Source organism: Grampus griseus (assembly GCF_964374135.1).
Source record: "Grampus griseus genome assembly, chromosome: X".
Classification (NCBI taxonomy): domain Eukaryota; kingdom Metazoa; phylum Chordata; class Mammalia; order Artiodactyla; family Delphinidae; genus Grampus; species Grampus griseus.
In genome coordinates, this window is record NC_138999.1 from 43,857,834 (window position 1) to 43,875,758 (window position 17,925).

General features: G+C 42.5%; 1 protein-coding gene across 3 annotated transcripts in view; it reads right to left on the reverse strand.

Moving 5' to 3' along the window:
• Window positions 1-17,925, reverse strand: part of SHROOM4 (shroom family member 4) — a gene marked incomplete at its 5' end in the record, with an annotated part of 214,041 nt that overhangs the window by 52,322 nt on the left and 143,794 nt on the right. Inside the window, one exon of one of the 3 annotated variants that reach the window (XM_082681616.1) lies at window positions 5,193-5,561. The exons of the other annotated variants lie outside the window; for them this stretch is intronic. Of the gene's footprint in view, window positions 1-5,192; window positions 5,562-17,925 lie in introns of those variants that run through there. 3 annotated transcript variants of the gene reach the window in all.

The window sequence follows — 17,925 nt, forward strand, 5'->3', positions numbered from 1 at the left end:
CTGCCTGCCGATGCAGGGGACGCGGGTTCATGCCCTGGTCAGGGACGATCCCACATGCCGTGGAGCGGCTGGGCCCGTGAGCCATGACCACTGAGCCTGCATGTCCGGAGCCTGTGCTCTGCGACGGGAGAGGCCACAACAGTGAGAGGCCCGCGTACCACAACAACAACAACAACAACAACAACAAAAATCTTCCAACAAACAAAAGCCCAGAGCCAGATGGCTTCACTGGCAAATTCTATCAAACATTTAGAGAAGAGCTAACACCTATCCTTCTCAAACTCTTCCAAAATATAGCAGAGGGAGGAACACTCCCAAACTCATTCTATGAGGCCACCATCACCCTGATACCAAAACCAGACAAAGATGTCACAAAGAAAGAAAACTACAGGCCAATATCACTGATGAACATGGATGCAGAAATACTTAACAAAATACTAGCAAACAGAATCCAGCAGCATATTAAAAGGATCCTACACCATGATCAAGTGGGGTTTATTCCAGGAATGCAAGGATTCTTCAATATACGCAAATCAATCAACGTGATACACCATATTAACAAATTGAAGGAGAAAAACCATATGATCATCTCAATAGATGCAGAGAAAGCTTTCGACAAAATTCAACACCTATTTATGATAAAAACCCTGCAGAGAGTAGGCATAGAGGGAACTTTCCTCAACATAATTAAGGCCATATATGACAAACCCACAGCCAACATCGTCCCCAATGGTGAAAAACTGAAAGCATTTTCACTAAGGTCAGGAACAAGACAAGGTTGCCCACTCTCTCCACTCTTATTCAACATAGTTTTGGAAGTTTTAGCCACAGCAATCAGAGAAGAAAAGGAAACAGAAGGAATCCAAATTGGAAAAGAAGAAGTAAAGCTGTCACTGTTTGCAAATGACATGATACTATACATAGAGAATCCTAAAGATGCTACCAGAAAACTACTAGAGCTAATCAATGAATTTGGTAAAGTAGCAGGATACAAAATTAATGCACAGAAATCTCTGGCATTCCTATACACTAATGATAAAAAATCTGAAAGTGAAATCAAGAAAACACTCCCATTTACCATTGCCACAGAAAGAATAAAATATCTAGGAATAAACCTACCTAAGGAGACAAAAGACCTGTATGCAGAAAATTAGAAGACACTGATGAAAGAAATTAAAGATGATACAAATAGATGGAGAGATATACCATGTTCTTGGATTGCAAGAATCAACATTGTGAAAATGACTGTACTACCCAAAGCAATCTACAGATTCAATACAATCACTATCAAACTACCACTGGCATTTTTCACAGAACTAGAACAAAAATTTCACAATTTGTATGGAAACACAAAAGACCCCGAATAGCCAAAGCAATCTTGAGAACGAAAAACGGAGCTGGACGAATCAGGCTCCCTGACTTCAGACTATACTACAAAGCTACAGTAATCAAGACAGTCTGGTACTGGCACAAGAACAGAAATATAGATCAATGGAACAGGATAGAAAGCCCAGAGATAAACCCATGGACGTATGGTCACCTTATCTTTGATAAAGGAGGCAGGAATGTATGGTGGAGATAGGACAGCCTCTTCAATAAGTGGTGCTGGGAAAACAGGACAGGTACATGTAAAAGTATGAGATTAGATCACTCCCTAACACCATACGCAAAAATAAGCTCAAAATGGATTAAATACCTAAATGTAAGGCCAGAATCTATCAAACTCTAAGAGGAAAACATAGGCAGAACACTCTATGACATAAATCACAGCAAGATCCTTTTTGACCCACCTCCTAGAGAAATGGAAATAAAAACAAAAATAAACAAATGGGACCAATGAAACTTCAAAGCTTTTGCACAGCAAAGGAAACCATAAACAAGACCAAAAGACAACCCTCAGAATGGGAGAAAATATTTGCAAATGAAGCAACTGACAAAGGATTAATCTCCAAAATTTACAAGCAGCCCATTCAGCTCAATAACAGTAAAACAACAACCCAATCCCAAAATGGGCAGAAGCCCTAAATAGACATTTCTCCAAAGAAGATATACAGACTGCCAACAAACACATGAAAGAATGCTCAACATCATTAATCATTAGAGAAATGCAAATCAAAGTTACAATGAGATATCATCTCACACCGGTCAGAATGGCCATCATCATAAAATATAGAAAGAATAAATGCTGGAGAGGGTGTGGAGAAAAGGGAACACTCTTGCACTGCTGGTGGGAATGTGAATTGGTACAGCCACTATGGAGAACAGTATGGAGGTTCCTTAAAAAACTACAAATAGAACTACCATATGACCCAACAATCCCACTACTGGGCATATACCCTGAGAAAACCATAATTCATAAAGAGTCATGTACCACAATGTTCATTGCAGCTCTATTTACAATAGCCAGGAGATGGAAACAACCTAATTGTCCATCATCGGATAAATGGATAAAGAAGATGTGGCACATATATACAATGGAATATTACTCAGCCATAAGAAGAAACGAAAGTGAGCTATTTGTAATGAGGTGGATGGACCTAGAGTCTGTCATACAGAGTGAAGTAAGGCAGTAGGAGAAAGACAAATACCGTATGCTAACACATATACATGGAATTTAAGAAAAAAAAACAATGTCATGAAGAACCTAGGGGTAAGACATGAATAAAGACACAGACCTACTAGATAATGGACTTGAGGATATGGGGAGGGGGAAGTGTAAGCTGTGACAAAGCGAGAGAGTGGCATGGACATATATACACTACCAAACGTAAAATAGATAGCTAGTGGGAAGCAGCCGCATAGCACAGGGAGATCAGCTCGGTGCTTTGTGACCACCTAGAGGGGTGGGACAGGGAGGGTGGGAGGGAGGGAGACGTAAGAGGGAAGAGAGATGGGAACATATGTAGATGTATAACTGATTCACTTTGTTATAAAGCAGAAACTAGCACACCATTGTAAAGCAATTATACTCCAATAAAGGTGTAAAGAAAAAAATAAAGAGCAAAGGTCCAAAAAAACAAAAACAAAACCCAAAATGTGTTGTGTTATGGCTGTGTTATTCTGCCAGCCAGTCTCACCTTGTTCCACCTCCAGTCACTGCTTTTAGATCGTATCATGTCAGACAACAACTGGATTGTGGCACTTTCCTATTCAAGAATCTTCACTAGTTCCCTATTTCTTAACCTTTCCTGCAGCAAGTGTAAACTGGATCAGACTTTCAAAGCCCTTTATAAGCTATCTTTACCCACCCAGCCCAACCTCTCATGTCTCTGTTCCGATCATACCCTGCAACCAGCTTTGTGCCTCTGCTTTTGGTTTTCTAGTAGAATCTAGCACAGGCTCTGGAATTGGACCTTGGTTGGAATCCACCACTTAAAAGCTCTGTTGCTTTAGACAGGTGCTTTCACTTCTCAGAGCTCTAGCTTCCATGACTGTAAAGTGGGGATAAGAGTACCTAGTTAATGGAGTTGTAAAAAAATCAAATGAGACCATGAATGTCAACTGCCTAGAATGGGGTTTCAGTTGTTACCGTGAATGTTCCCTCTGCCTGGAATGCCCTCTCTCATTTTGTTACTCTAAATCCCACCTGTTATTCAAGGTACTGCTCGAGTAATGTCTACTCCAGGGAGCTTGTCCTTAGTAATCTAGTCCCCACAATTTAGCCCATCATAATATAATGTTTGATATTGCTCATCATCATTTCATGTACGTTAGTCTCATCCTACCAACTATACCAAGCCAGCAGGCAACGAGACAAAAACAAGTGAGACAGATCTACTAGGTTCATAGCCTAACTACCATTTTGGATGTGTGATTCTGTGTAAGTCACTTAACCTATCTGAGCTTTAGTCAGTTTTCTTATCCAAAAAAAAACCAAACCAAACCAAAACAATAATCCTTACCTGGCTAGGTTATTGTGGGGATGAGAGAGAATATTCTCAAAGCATCTGGGACACATACTGATGCATAACAAGTGGTCAATATGTAGTAGGTGCTATATTAAGGGCTGTCAGCTCAGACTTTTCCTTCTCGATGGTTTAAGAGTACTTCCATCCAGATTTGTCCATCCACTGTCAAGGGGTTCCACTAGCATCACTCCCTTGCCACACTTTGAAAGATAGCTTACAAAGGCTCTTACTCTCTCTAGGGTTTCTCCAGGAGTGGGAAACAACCCTAAAGGAGACAGAAGCAAGGCAGTGGGGGCTTTGGGACCACTGGGAGAAAAGCACAAGCTGCAGGGAGGAAAATCCCAGTGGAGGAACTGTAGCCAGAGCTGGAGCCTTCTAGCCCTAGATTAGGAAAGGAGAGGAAACTATCTATAGGGTCTAATACTTGGCCTGTTATTCTTCCTGAAGAGGCCTAGACTTGGAGTCAGTCCACACTCACATTCCAATCCTAGGAGTGTGACCTGGGGCAAGTCACTTCTCTGTTGTAGACTCTTTATCTGTAAAATGGAGACGATCACCATCCCTTACTCATGAGTTAACGTCTGGATTAAATGCAGTCCCATGTGTGAAATCACTCAGCATAGTTTAACTTATAAAAACATAACACTATTAACTTAAAAAAAATAACAACAGGGACCACTTATTGGATACTTAAGATGTACCTGGCACTGCACACTTTGCATGCATTAGCTGATTCAATCCTCACTCCAGCCTTATCAGTAAGCGCTATTATTATGGCCCCTTTACAGATGCAGAAACAGAGACACAGAGAGCTGAACTGCTTTGCCAAGAACACACAGCTAGTAACCAGCAGTTGAGAATGAGGCTCAGGTCCTCCAACCCTTTTTAGGATACCACACGACCCCGCCTCCCCAAAGAGGGATCTATCTCAAAAAGCTTATACACCTAAGGCTTCTCCTAGCCATTCCTTCAAGAAGCAGTCAGAAAAGGGAAGTCTCAGTAGTCCTAAAGTTGAAACCATCCCCTCCTTAGGCAGTGGGGAAAGAGGATGAGGAGAAATAAGCACAGAGGTAAGAAAATGCCAACCACCAACCATGTAGCTCCAGGCCTAGCTGTGGAGGCAACAACCCCTTTCTCCTAAGGCACTATCATTAAACACACACCCTATCATTCATTACCCCCAAATTCCTTTCTTAGGAAGCAAAACGGGATATTGAAGAAAGAAAGCCAAAGGGGGAAGAGGGAGCAGCAGCCATGATGGCCATGGCTACCAGTAGTACCTACCATAGAAGTTGCCCAGGATGGGGAGATGGCTTAGGAGAGAGCTGGTTATCCAGCCAGCTCAGATGCTCCTCAATAACCCCTCCAGCCAGCCCCCTGGGCTTCTTTCTGCAGGCTGGATCCTCCTTTAGCAGAAACCCATCTGCCTTCCTTTAAGTCCTCTTGACAAGAGGGGCCATCAGCCCAAGCCCCTGAGTGTGATTCAAGGGGCTCAAGCACAGCCAGGTCCCAGTTCCAAGAACAGAAAGGAGTAGCACTGAAGGCAAGGTATGGCCATCAGCCTGGTTGGGCCTAGAGGAGGCCACAGCCTTAGGGAATGAAAGCCAGTGTCAAGAGCTGGATAGGAGTGAAGACGCTGCTCCAGAAACCAGCCAGCACCCTGGTGGCAAAGGGAAGGATGAAAGGCAGTTCCAGCAGCATAAACAGCCCCCCTGTTCCCTACTCCAGCCTCCTCTGAGCCCTGGCCCGCCCTCTTCCACAGCTCAGAGGCCAATAAGGAAGCTGGGCCCCCAGCCACTGCTAGAACTCAGGAAAGGAGCAAGGAAATGATGTTTGGGAAAGATAAAGCGGGTGTCTAAAAAGAATTTTTAAAAATACACGTAAGTGAGGGAGAAAAATACCCCAGACACATACACTTAAAAGAATTCCTGTGCTTCCTGGACTGGGTTGACCCCACCCAGCCATCTCCGCAGGTCCTCTGGGCCCCAGAAAAGGAAAGCCCAGATCAGCCAGGCCCAGCAGCCTCCAGGTCCAGAAAAGCAAGTAGCACTACAGCTGATTTTACATAGATAGGGGCAAGTAACCTAGAGATCTCCCAAGATGAATGTCCTGCTGAGATAGAAAGATTCACAAACCATTCTGAGCTGTATTTTCAGGGTCTGCACGTCCAACAGGCACCTGAGCAGACCCAAAGGAAACTGCATTTCACACCAGAGCCTCCAACTCCACAACAGTGCTGCTTGGAGTAAGCATCCCTGCCTCTGCCATGATTTTGCTCTGACCTCTGGCAATTTACTCCCCCTCTATGGGCTTCTGTTTCCTCTCTGCAAAATAAAACATTAAAGTCCATTGTCACAAACAACCCATCCAACTATGGCATGCTCTGATGTAATAGTCCCAGGCCCCAGCCTGGGGGTCCACATGATGTCCTCAATGACCTATGCAACAGCCAGAACCCAGAGCAGCCCCACAGGAGTATGTTGCACACACTAAGCCCAAGCTCAGGCATCAGAATTTGATTTCTGTTGGGGATTTAGAGTTAGGGTTTTCCCTTCATAATATTCCTGGATCCCCACTCCAGTTTCCCTTGGCCTCTGGTCCCAATTCCAGCCATTTCTGGCCCCTGAGAGGGTTTATGTGAGCTTCCTCAGGACAAGAATGATGCCAGGGCCTTCGCTTTCTAGGAAAATCATGCCGGGAGGCACCTTCCCCTCTCTTCCCTCTGTACCTCCTAGGGAGGTTTGGGTGGACTTTTGTCTGTTCCACAAAAGGCAGGTGCCAAAGCCCTCCTTTGGTAGTTAGAAGTATTGTAAGGGGGAAGTTTGGGGATTTTATGTGCATGTGGATCTGGCTTGGAGTCTCAGCTTTCCCACCCATTAGTTGTTTGGCCTTGGGTGTGTCACAGAGCCTCAATTTCCTCATCTGTAGTGCATGCCTGGCACGTGATAGGCATTCAATAAATGATATCCGTTATTAATATTATCCTCTACCCCAAATAATAATGGGAAGGGTATTGTTAGTGGCTAGAAAAAGAATGTCATCAAGCCAGATGAAGAGGAGAGCAAAAGGACTACTTAAGAGAATGTTCAAATGCCAAGCCTAGTTCTCTAGAGTAGCACTCCTTAAACTTCAGTGGCCAGACTAATCACCTGTCCATCTTGAATCAGATTCTGATTCAGTAGCTCTAGACTGGGCTCCAGATTCTGACTTTCTAACAAGCTCTAGAGTGATGGTGATGCTGCCAGTGTGATAACCACATTCTGACGATACACTAGGGAATATAATACCTTTAGCGTTAGCAGTACACTAGGGAATAACCCCTGGTCTGAAACAGCATCAGAATAAACAGTCCCTTCTAATGTCAATATTCAGGCCTGGGTACCCAGCCTTCCCTAATCTGGTCGTCAAGTGCCTTCCTCTCTCCACTCAGGAACCCAGTCCATAAAAATGCTTCCCTGACCCCCCATTTCCTAACAAAGTAAAGAATAACAAATTTGATAGCAGTCTGGCCCTGTCAGTGGCCAGGTGGGCTGAGGAAGTTTTGATTAAAGGTGCAAGCACGTTCTTGGGACTGGCTCAGGTAGGGAGGCAGGGTGGAGCATGACAGTTGGGTAGTCACCAGAGGAGGTGATATGATGGGCAGATGGGCACAGATAGCATATACTGAAGAAATCCTTGGGCAGAAGATGATTAGAGAGTAATGTGAGCAGTTTGGCCAGTTTGGGATTTAGAAAGGAGGCTGGGAGATGGGGTGGAGGTAAAAGAAGTACCCTCTCACTTAGCAGAGCTAAGTTCCAGACAACATGAGCAAGTATCACCTCCTATGTTCAGGGGAAGGAAAAGATGACTGCTTCTTTTCCAAGCACTCAGAGGATAAGAACTTGGCATGGGTGCAAAGAGGGTGAGCACATGCAGGCAGAAGTGGCAGATCTGTCAGAAGCTGGCTCCCAGAACAGGCCTCATAAAGGCTGTTGTGAGAGGTGAGGGGAGGGAGGTGGACCAATTCTAGAAGGAGTCAACCACTGGCTGCTGTAGTGGGGTGTCACCCCAATACCTTCTGACAGCACTACCAGTCTCTGAGCCTGGCTCCCAGCAGACCCCTCAAGAACTACTTGGAGGGAGGAGGGTAGAGGGCAAGCAGAAAGAGAACCGTGGCTCTGATCCAACCCAGGGCAAGAAGAAAAATATGGCCCCTGTTGCTTGGGGTTATGCTTAGCCTGAGGTCTGGCCCATACCTACTGCAGGCTCTTTCATTTTTTGAAAGTGTTTAGATAAGGAGAAGCACAAAAGAGTGTCCTTGATTAGCTCCGTTTACTTTCTGTGGCTCTTCCAGCCTTCCTCACCCCAAAACTGTACATTCCACCTGCCCCACATGAAGGAATCCATGCTCATTCTGGCCCGCTCAGCAGGAAGGGAAGCCCGCACACAGCTGGGGGACAGAACAATGCATGGCCTGTTTATCTGACAGAAGGAGGCAAAAGTCGCTTGATCACTGTAGAGATATCCCTCGGATATAGAGCCCTGAAGGCCTCCTCTTACCCTCACACTGTTACCTGAGGGACCCTGAAACCTGGTGATCTGGAGACCTTCCTTATACAGACCCAACCAAGGGAGAACATGTATGTGTATGTAAATGTGTGAATGTATATGTCTGTATACATGTATGGGTATGTATGTGTGTATCTGTGTGTATATCTATGTGTATGTGGGTGTATATATGTATGTATAATTTAAAAGAGAACTTTTAGGACAAGGCCTTTCTTGTCAGTTGGGGAGCTATAATTTGGGTCATCTGAGATACAGGTACTTTACGTAGAAGGGACTACCTCCCCTCACCTCTTGGAATAGCCAGGTCAAGTACTTTCATGTAAACCTGCTGGATCCCCCTCTCCAGCCTCCACCTCAGGATCCATTCATGGCTTAAAGGAAACCCAGGGTAGTGAATAAGAAAGGAAAGGGATATTGGGGTGGGAGTAAAGACTCCCTGAAATGCTGTGCTATGTGTCAAGGGGTGTCTTGTGGCTTTCCAAGTAAAGAGCAATACCCTCATCTGGTTAGGGCCTTTACACTTGAACTTTTGCTTTCATTTCTCCACTTTTTCACATTGGAATCTTTAAAACACAGGGACACCTCTTTTTCCAAAGAAGGTTGGCACGAAGCAACCATATGAATGACGTGGGAGAGCTCTGCAAATATTAGGGGCTAGAAAAATGCTTAGTAGTTTAGAAACACAGTACTTGGAATTCTCTTTCAGAGTGGGCTGTGAAGCATACTCTATCTATGTATATCTGATAACAAATACCCATCATAGACTATTTCTTGTCAATGATCCCAAAGGCAAGGAGGTGGATGGTGCATATTTCATAGCTTCTAGAAGCAAGGGGAGCAAGTCAAGAATCTGAATAACAAAGAGGGCTTTTCTCTCTTCCCTTATATACAAAAGCTAAGGGTGCAACACCAGAGGCCTGAGGGAGACTTCAGAGGAGCACATAGAGAAAATGACAATAGGTTCACAGAACCCCATCTGTTGAGTCAGCTTCTGCTGTGATGACCAATTTCCTAAATCAACACCCAGGGTGATAAAGAAGGTGGAGGATGTTTGTCCTCCAGCTCCAATTTCTATCAGAAATATTTGTAGCATCCCTTGGGAAGAAGGTTACAGGAATAATATAAGATTTTCTTTTTTTTCCCTTTCAGCCAAACACCTCCTTCAGCTCAAACTCAGTATTGGAGTACCAATTTTCATCAAAATGATGGACTCCACCAAAGTTTTGCCTAAAGTCAAGTCTCAAAGCCTTTAGAATTGCTTCTGGCCACTCCCTGAGTCATCTCCACTGCTAAAGGCATGAAGCCCAAAGACAACGTCCAATAACAGTGAGGACCTAAATAGAACCAAGAGAACCTACTCACTCTGCTTTGAGCAAACATGACAGTAAGGAATGGCTGATGCTCAGCAGAGCTGGAGCACAGTGAGCAAGGTAGACAGTACAGGGACATGAGGTTGGTGAAGTGCCAAGGCCAGATCATGGAGTTTCCAAAGGCCAAGATAGGAAGTTTGTGTTTTATTCTCAGTGTAGTGGGAAGTAAGTTACTGGAGGTTGTTAAACAGAGGACTACCATGATCTAAGTTTTATAAAAATCTCACTTGGCTGATAGATTTAGGCAGGACAAGAGTAGAAGCCAGGGAACCAGTTCAAAAAGGCTCTTATAGGTAAGAGATAATGGTGATTTGTTCTAGGGAGGAAGCAGTAGGGGTAGAGAAAAGAGGTTTGATTAGAGGTATCTTGAAGAGGTAGAGCTTACAGTATTTGTTGATGGATTGGCTGTGGATAGTGAGGGAAAAAGAAGAATAAGCCATGACATTTGGGTTGTCTGGCATCTGTACATTAGCACAGAATTCATTCCCGAAACTGAGTCATTAGTAGTTCTTAAAAAAAAAAGTTGGCAGTCTTTAACATTCTTTTATTCAAGCATTTATGGAGCTCCTATCTACATTTAACGTGCTTGGAGAGGTACTATGGAACATGCCAAAATGAAGAAGATATAATTCCTGTGCTCAAGAAATTTATAGTGTGGTAGGGGGTGAATAAAAATAGCTAAGTAACTAAACAGGGCAGAATATCGTGTCATAAAGGAAATGCTAACAAAATGAGAGTTTTAAAAAGGAGAACAACAAGGATTTACTGTACAGGGAACTATATTCAATATCCTGTATAACCTATAATGGAAAAGAATCCAAAACAAGAACACACACACACATACATACATACATATCCAAATCACTTTGCTGTACACCTGAAACTAACACAACAACATTGTAAATCAACTATATTTCAATAAAAATTTAAAGCCACTCATGTAATAAAAACATTATTAAGCAAGCTTCCTTAATTTTTTGTTGAAAACACTATAAAATTGCTGTCTAAAACCAGACAATGAGGAAAAAAAGGGGAAAGTACAGCTAATTGAATCAAGGAAGACTTCACAAAGCCTCTGATTTTGAAGACTCAGGACAATTTCAGCTGGAGGAGACTGGGGAAGAGGTCATGCCAGGTTTTGCAAAAACAAGAGTGGATAAAGCAGGAATATGCTGAAGGAAGAACACAGTTTCTGTAAGGCACACAGGAAGTAAAATTAGAATGATGCAACAACACGGTGGGCCTTAAGTGTCAGGATAAAGCATTTACTTTACCAATAGGCGAGAGAGAGGCTTTGGAGGTTCCAGGATAGGAAAGCAACATGGTAAAAGCGTATGTTAGGAAGATTATTCTCATAGCCACATGTAGAATGAATTATATGGATAAATACTGAAAGCATAGTGAAGTGAGTAGGCTAGTGTAATAGACATAATAAAAGGTAGAAGTAGAGCAGTGACAGTGAGGGTGAAGCAGAAGGGAAGGATGTGAGGAAGGACACAAAAGACAGAATCAAGAAGCTTGGACTACTAATTAAATATGGAGTAGAGAGAGGAGTTAAGGTGACCATGAAACACCTAAGAGAATGGTGGTATCACTAATCCAGATAGGGAAGTTGAGAGCCAGAGCTGGCTTCAGGAGTCATGAGTTTGATTTTAGACATGAGCGTGTTTGATATGCTGTCAAATATGCTAACACATATATATGGAATCTAAGAAAAAAAAAGGTCATGAAGAACCTAGGGGTAAGACGGGAATAAAGACACAGACCTACTAGAGAACGGACTTGAGGATATGGGGAGGGGGAAGGGTGAGCTGTGACAAAGCGAGAGAGAGGCATGGACATATATACACTACCATACGTAAGGTAGATAGCTAGTGGGAAGCAGTCGCATAGCACAGGGAGATCAGCTCTGTGCTTTGTGACCACCTAGAGGGGTGGGATAGGGAGGGTGGGAGGGAGGGAGACGCAAGAGGGAAGAGATATGGGAACGTGTGTATGTGTATAGCTGGTTCACTTTCTTATAGAGCAGAAACTAACACACCATTGTAAAGCAATTATACGCCAATAAAGATGTTAAAAAAAATGTAGATAGTCATGTCCAGCAAGCAGCTTGACATCTGGGCTGCAGTGCCAGAAAGAGGTTAGGGCAGGGTATGGACATGTGATCATTATCCACAGAGAGGAGGCAGCCGAGGCTGTCGCAGTGGATGTGACTGCCCATGGTAAATGCATGCAAAGGAAAGAGGGTGGATGACATATCTCTACAGAACAGTTACAGAGGAAGAAGAGCTAATCAAAAATACAAAACAATAAAATGCCTTTTTCAATGATATTGGCAATATATTTTTTTAACTAAGTGTCAGCAAAGTTGCAGGGAAAGAGGCATTCTTATACATTGCTGAATGGGAATGGATTGGGTATACATTTACTAGAGGGAAACTTGCCATATGTCATCAAGAGACAAAAATGTTCCTACAGTGCTTGCTTTAGCTGACATATACTAAAATTGGAACAATACAGAGAATATCAGCATGGCTCCTGCACAAGGATGACATGCAAATTTGTGAAGCACTGCTTATTTTTTCTGGAATTAGACAGTGGTGGTGGTCATACAACCTTGTAAATATACTAAAAATCACTGAATCTCACACTTAAAAGTAATGAATTTTATGGTAGGTGAATTATATCTGTTTTTAAAAATGTTCCTACCTTTAATCTAATCTTTCCATTCCAAGGATTCTATCCTAAGAGAGCAATTAGAGATGCACACATTGATTTATGTACATGAAGTGTCATCGAATGCAGGGTTATTTATAATGTAAAATTAGGAATATCCTAACTGTTCAACATTTAGGAAGTTAGGTGAAGTACTGTATATCTACAGGAAGGAATAATAGTCTGCCATTACAAAAGTGAAAAAACAGTATACAAACCTCTATGTAGTACCAGCCCAATTCAAAAAATATATATCCATACACATATATTCATGTATAAGCATACACATATTAAAAGGCTGAATGAAAATGTACCAATATCTTACCACTAAGTATTTATCTCTGTGTGGCAGAATTAAGGGTCATTTTAATTCTTTATACCTTTAGAAAATTTCAAAATTTTCTACACTACACATGTATTAGTTTTGAATGAGAAAAGGTTTCCAAAGAAAAAGGACACCTTTCTACACAGACATATCATTTACCCTGGCAACTGTCTAATACAACTGTCTGACACATTCCTAAGTTAGAAATCTGCAATTATACTTATGATTCCACTTAACTCTTTCAAACATCTGGATTTTGCCCTCAGGGAAATCAGCTCAGAGCCCACCAACCTAGTAAAATGGTTTCCCCAACAAATGCTTTCCTGCTTGGCAGTGGATTCCTCTGTTTATGCTACTAATTAAAAAAAATTCCATCTGACAGTTTTTACCCCAATGTCAGCACTAGTTGCTGTTCTTTGCTGTGAGAGGTGGCCAGGGCTGGAAGAACGAGGAGCAAGTTGAGAAGAGGCCAGTCAGAGGAAAAGGGAGGCCAAGTCAAGGTCAGCATTATGGCCATGCCCAGTGGGTTAAAGTTTTTTTTTACTACTCAGGGCCTTCTTGGCTTTAGTTTTTCCTAGGCGCCTGATGGACTTGGTGGGACAAAGTTGTGTGGAGAGGGGACAAAGCACAGGAAAATCTGCTGGGGGGGGGGGTGGTGGCAGCAAGTACTATTTGTGAAGCCGTTTAACTGCTAATATTTACAGTTCACAAAGAACTTTCATAGACACCATTCTATTTAATCCTTCCAACAACCTTATAAACTCCATGTTAGAAAAGAAAAAACTCAAGTTCAGAGGTGAAGTAAATCATACAAGGCTTGAATCCAAGTTCTTTGCTTCCAAATTCCTGTGTTTTTGTCCCTAAACAGTAGTTCTCAAAGTCTGTCGAATAGATCAGCATCAGCATCACCTGGGAAATTTGTAAGAAATGAAATTCTGGGGCCCCACTCCAGACCTTTTGAATCAGAAACTCTGAGAGTAGAGCCCAGCCATCTGAATTTTAACAAGCACACCAAGTGATTCTGATGCACGCTCAAGTTTGAGACACATCACTCTAAAGAATGCTATCATACATTTGAAAACAGATTTTCAAATGGCTTCTTTAAAATACTGGCTGCTGCTGGTTTGACTTATGTGGGGTCTTGTCTTCCAAGGGAGCCTGGGAACCTTCCTTCAACTTCCAGTGGCTATGTACACAATAGAGGGCAGCTGCTTGAACAGAATTTGGGCTCCAGGGGCAGGAACATTCTACTTCATGGCAAGGCGCATCCCAGAACCAAGAGGGCAGTTCCCACATCACAACTTCCCGTGTTGAGTGGAGATATGAGCTGGCAAGCAGCTGCCATATATCTGTCCCCCTTGCTGAAGTTTCTCTTCATAAAGCTTTCACATGGTTTCACAATGCTCTGCATGAGCCGCTGAGAAATTCCCTGATCTGATGTATTTACGTTTACGAACCTCTAGTTCATCAAGCTTTTCATTTCTTTGGATTTCAGTTTGGTTTTCTAATGGATTTGGAAGCAACAATTTAGAAAAAATAGACAGCAATTTGCAAAATTATTTTCCTTCTGGGGAACCTGGACTCCCTACTCCCACCTCCCCAACCTACTCCCTACCCAATTTCCTCACTGCAGGTAACTGTTCTCGTTCTCTCTCTCTCTCTCTCACACACACACACACACACACACAATCATACACATTCCTTCCCCATGGGATGGAGAACAAACAAATCAGCATTTTTTTTGTAAAATTGGACTTGATTTATATTGGATTTTAACTTTTGTCAAGGTGATGTTTATAAAATTGAAACAAAACCCATACATGGATATGGATTTAATTTGAAAATGCTAAAGCTGAAAGACAGAATCATGGACTGAAAATTATAAAATTTTCAAAATTCTAGGAGTGAACAGAATTTGTTGTATTTCCCTTTCTACACAGGTACTTGCATTGAATTCATTCCTTTATTTATTCATTCATTGATTCTTTCATTCATTAGTTATTGAGAGCCAAGAAAGCACTGTTCAAGGTGCTGGGGACAAACCAATGAATAAAACAGACTAGACAGACCTCAGGGGGCTCAACTCAATATATAATATGACAGGTAGTGCTAAGTGCTATGAAGACAGCGAAAGCAGGGTAAGGGGTAAACTGTCAGACAGGGCTATGTGAGGGCCGATTCTATTTTAGAGTGTGGTCAGGGAAGGCCTCTATTAAGAGGTGATATCTGAGCAGCGACTTAAAGTCAGGGAAGGAGCCAGGTGAATATCTGAGGGAAGAATGTTCTAGGCAGAGGCATCAGCCAGGGCAGTGGTCCCAAGGTAGGATCAGCTTGCCATGGTCCAAGAACCATGAAAGCCAGTGTGGCTGGAGGAGAATGAACAAGACAAAGAAGCGTAGGAAACGAGGTTGAGGAAGGAGCCAAGGGCCAGGTGAGTGGGTCATTGTAAGGACTTGGATTTAATTGTAAGACTGATGGGAATAAATGTGTCTATCATGTGTTTAACAGGTGCCAAGGAGTCTTAAAAAGTCTACACTATGATCCTTGCCCTCAGGAAGCTTCAATCTGTCATCCATTTAGGGAAACAAGCCAGAATTACAGGAGACTTGAAACGGGGTGGGGATTCTTGCTGACTCATGCATACTTGTTCCTAATACTAACCAGCCATCTTTAGTAGAAAAGGGCTCCAAAGGAGAAAAAGGCCTGCCTCTTATGCCAATTTAAAAAGATTCTTCCACGCCATACTTTAGGCATTTTTATATCAAAAGCACTTATAGTGTTCACTATGTATTACAAATATTAAAATATTTAATACTCATAACAACCCTATGAAGCAGGTGCTACTCATCTCCATTGTGCAGAGAGGAAAATCAGAGGTTTGGAGAGGTTGAGTAACTTGCCCAAGATCACAGAACTGCAAAGTCACAGGGATCGTATTCAAACACAGGCAGCCTGGCTCCAAAGCCCATGTTCTTAACCACTATTCTAACCTGCCTCACCTACAGGTAGAGATAGAAGGATGGGAAGGGGGGCATGATGAATCTACAATTGAGAATAAAAGAAAAAGTCTCCCAGATGTCCTGGGTGACCAAGAAGAGTTCTGGGGCCTATGGGAGACCTGGGGAGAAGACTGAACTAGCTAGGGAGAGAGCTAGAGAAACAGCTGCAGGATACTGCATCCATGTTGGGAGTCCATGAGGAATGTGAATGCACAGCATTCAGACAGGAGTGCTTTGATAGTGGAGACATTTCCTGTGGGAAACTGAGAGGCCACGGGACTTTAGGGTATCCTAACCTGCCTAGTACAGAATACATAATGTCTAATAGCCGGCGGCCAGAAAAACCCACATAAAGGAAGTCATGCTTGAGGTCTGGTCTTGAAGGAAGGGTAGGAATTTACCAAGATAAAACATACTTTTATAGAAGGAGTAGTATGTAAAAATCATGGAAATGTGGGAAAAAATAGTAGGGTGTATGAGGAGGGGTGGTGGGAGGTAAGGCTAGAGAGAGAGGCAGGCTGGGCCAGAACGCAGAAGACCCAGGTTGCCATGCTAATGAGTTTGGACTTTTCCCACAGGCACTGGGGAGCCAGTGAAAAATTGTAAGCATGACAATGGCAGAATCAGATTTGCATTTTGGAAAGATGTATCTGCTAACATTTTTAGGGAGAAAAGAAGCAGGTGTACCAGTTAGGAAATGAATGTTATAGTCCAAAGTGATCTATGATTCAGGGATAGAGTGGCAAGGCAGATTTGAGGCTTGTCTGAGAATGGTCTAGGAGGTAGAACCAATAAATCTTGGTTCCCAGTTGGACAAAATATGAGGGGTAGAGGAAGGAGCCCAGAGTGTCTGCCATATTTCTCACTTCAAGGATTAATTTCCAAAATTTACAAGCAGCTCATACAGCTCAATAACAAAAAAACAAACAAACCAATCCAAAAATGGGCAGAAGACCTAAATAGACATTTCTCCAAAGAAGATATACAGACTGCCAACAAACACATGAAAGAATGCTCAACATCATTAATCATTAGAGCAATGCAAATCAAAACTACAGTGAGATATCATCTCACACTGGTCAGAATGGCCATCATCAAAAAATCTAGAAAGAATAAATGCTGGAGAGGGTGTGGAGAAAAGGGAACACTCTTGCACTGCTGGTGGGAATGTGAATTGGTACAGCCACTGTGGAGAACAGTATGGAGGTTCCTTAAAAAACTAAAAATAGAACTACCATATGAGCCAGCAATCCCACTACTGGGCATATACCCTGAGAAAACCATAATTCAAAAAGAGTCATGTACCAAAATGTTCATTGCAGCTCTATTTACAATAGCCCGGAGATGGAAACAACCTAAATGCCCATCATCGGATGAATGGATAAAGAAGATGTGGCACATATATACAATGGAATATTACTCAGCCATAAAAACAAATGAAATTGAGCTATTTGTAATGAGGTGGATAGACCTAGAGTCTGTCATACAGAGTGAAGTAAGTCAGAAAAAAAAAAAGAAAGAGAAAGACAAATACCATATGCTAACACATATATATGGAATTTAAGGGGAAAAAATGTCATGAAGAACCTAGGGGTAAGACAGGAATAAAGACACAGACCTACTAGAGAACAGACTTGAGGATATAGAGAGGGAGAAGGGTGAGCTGTGACAAAGCAAGAGAGAGGCATGGACATATATACACTACCATACGTAAGGTAGATAGCTAGTGGGAAGCAGCCGCATAGCACAGGGAGATCAGCTCGGTGCTTTGTGACCGCCTGGAGGGGTGGGATAGGGAGGGTGGGAGGGAGGGAGACGCAAGAGGGAAGAGATATGGGAACATATGTATAACTGATTCACTTTGTTATAAAGCAGAAACTAACACACCATTGTAAAGCAATTATACCCCAATAAAGATGTTAAAAAAAAAAGTAATAAGAATGATGCTAAGAAATCCTAAAAAAATAAAATGGAAAAAAAAACTACCTAGGAATAAATCTAAATAAAAATGTGTAAGACATTTATGGAGAAAATAAAACCTTATTGAAAGATTAAAACAC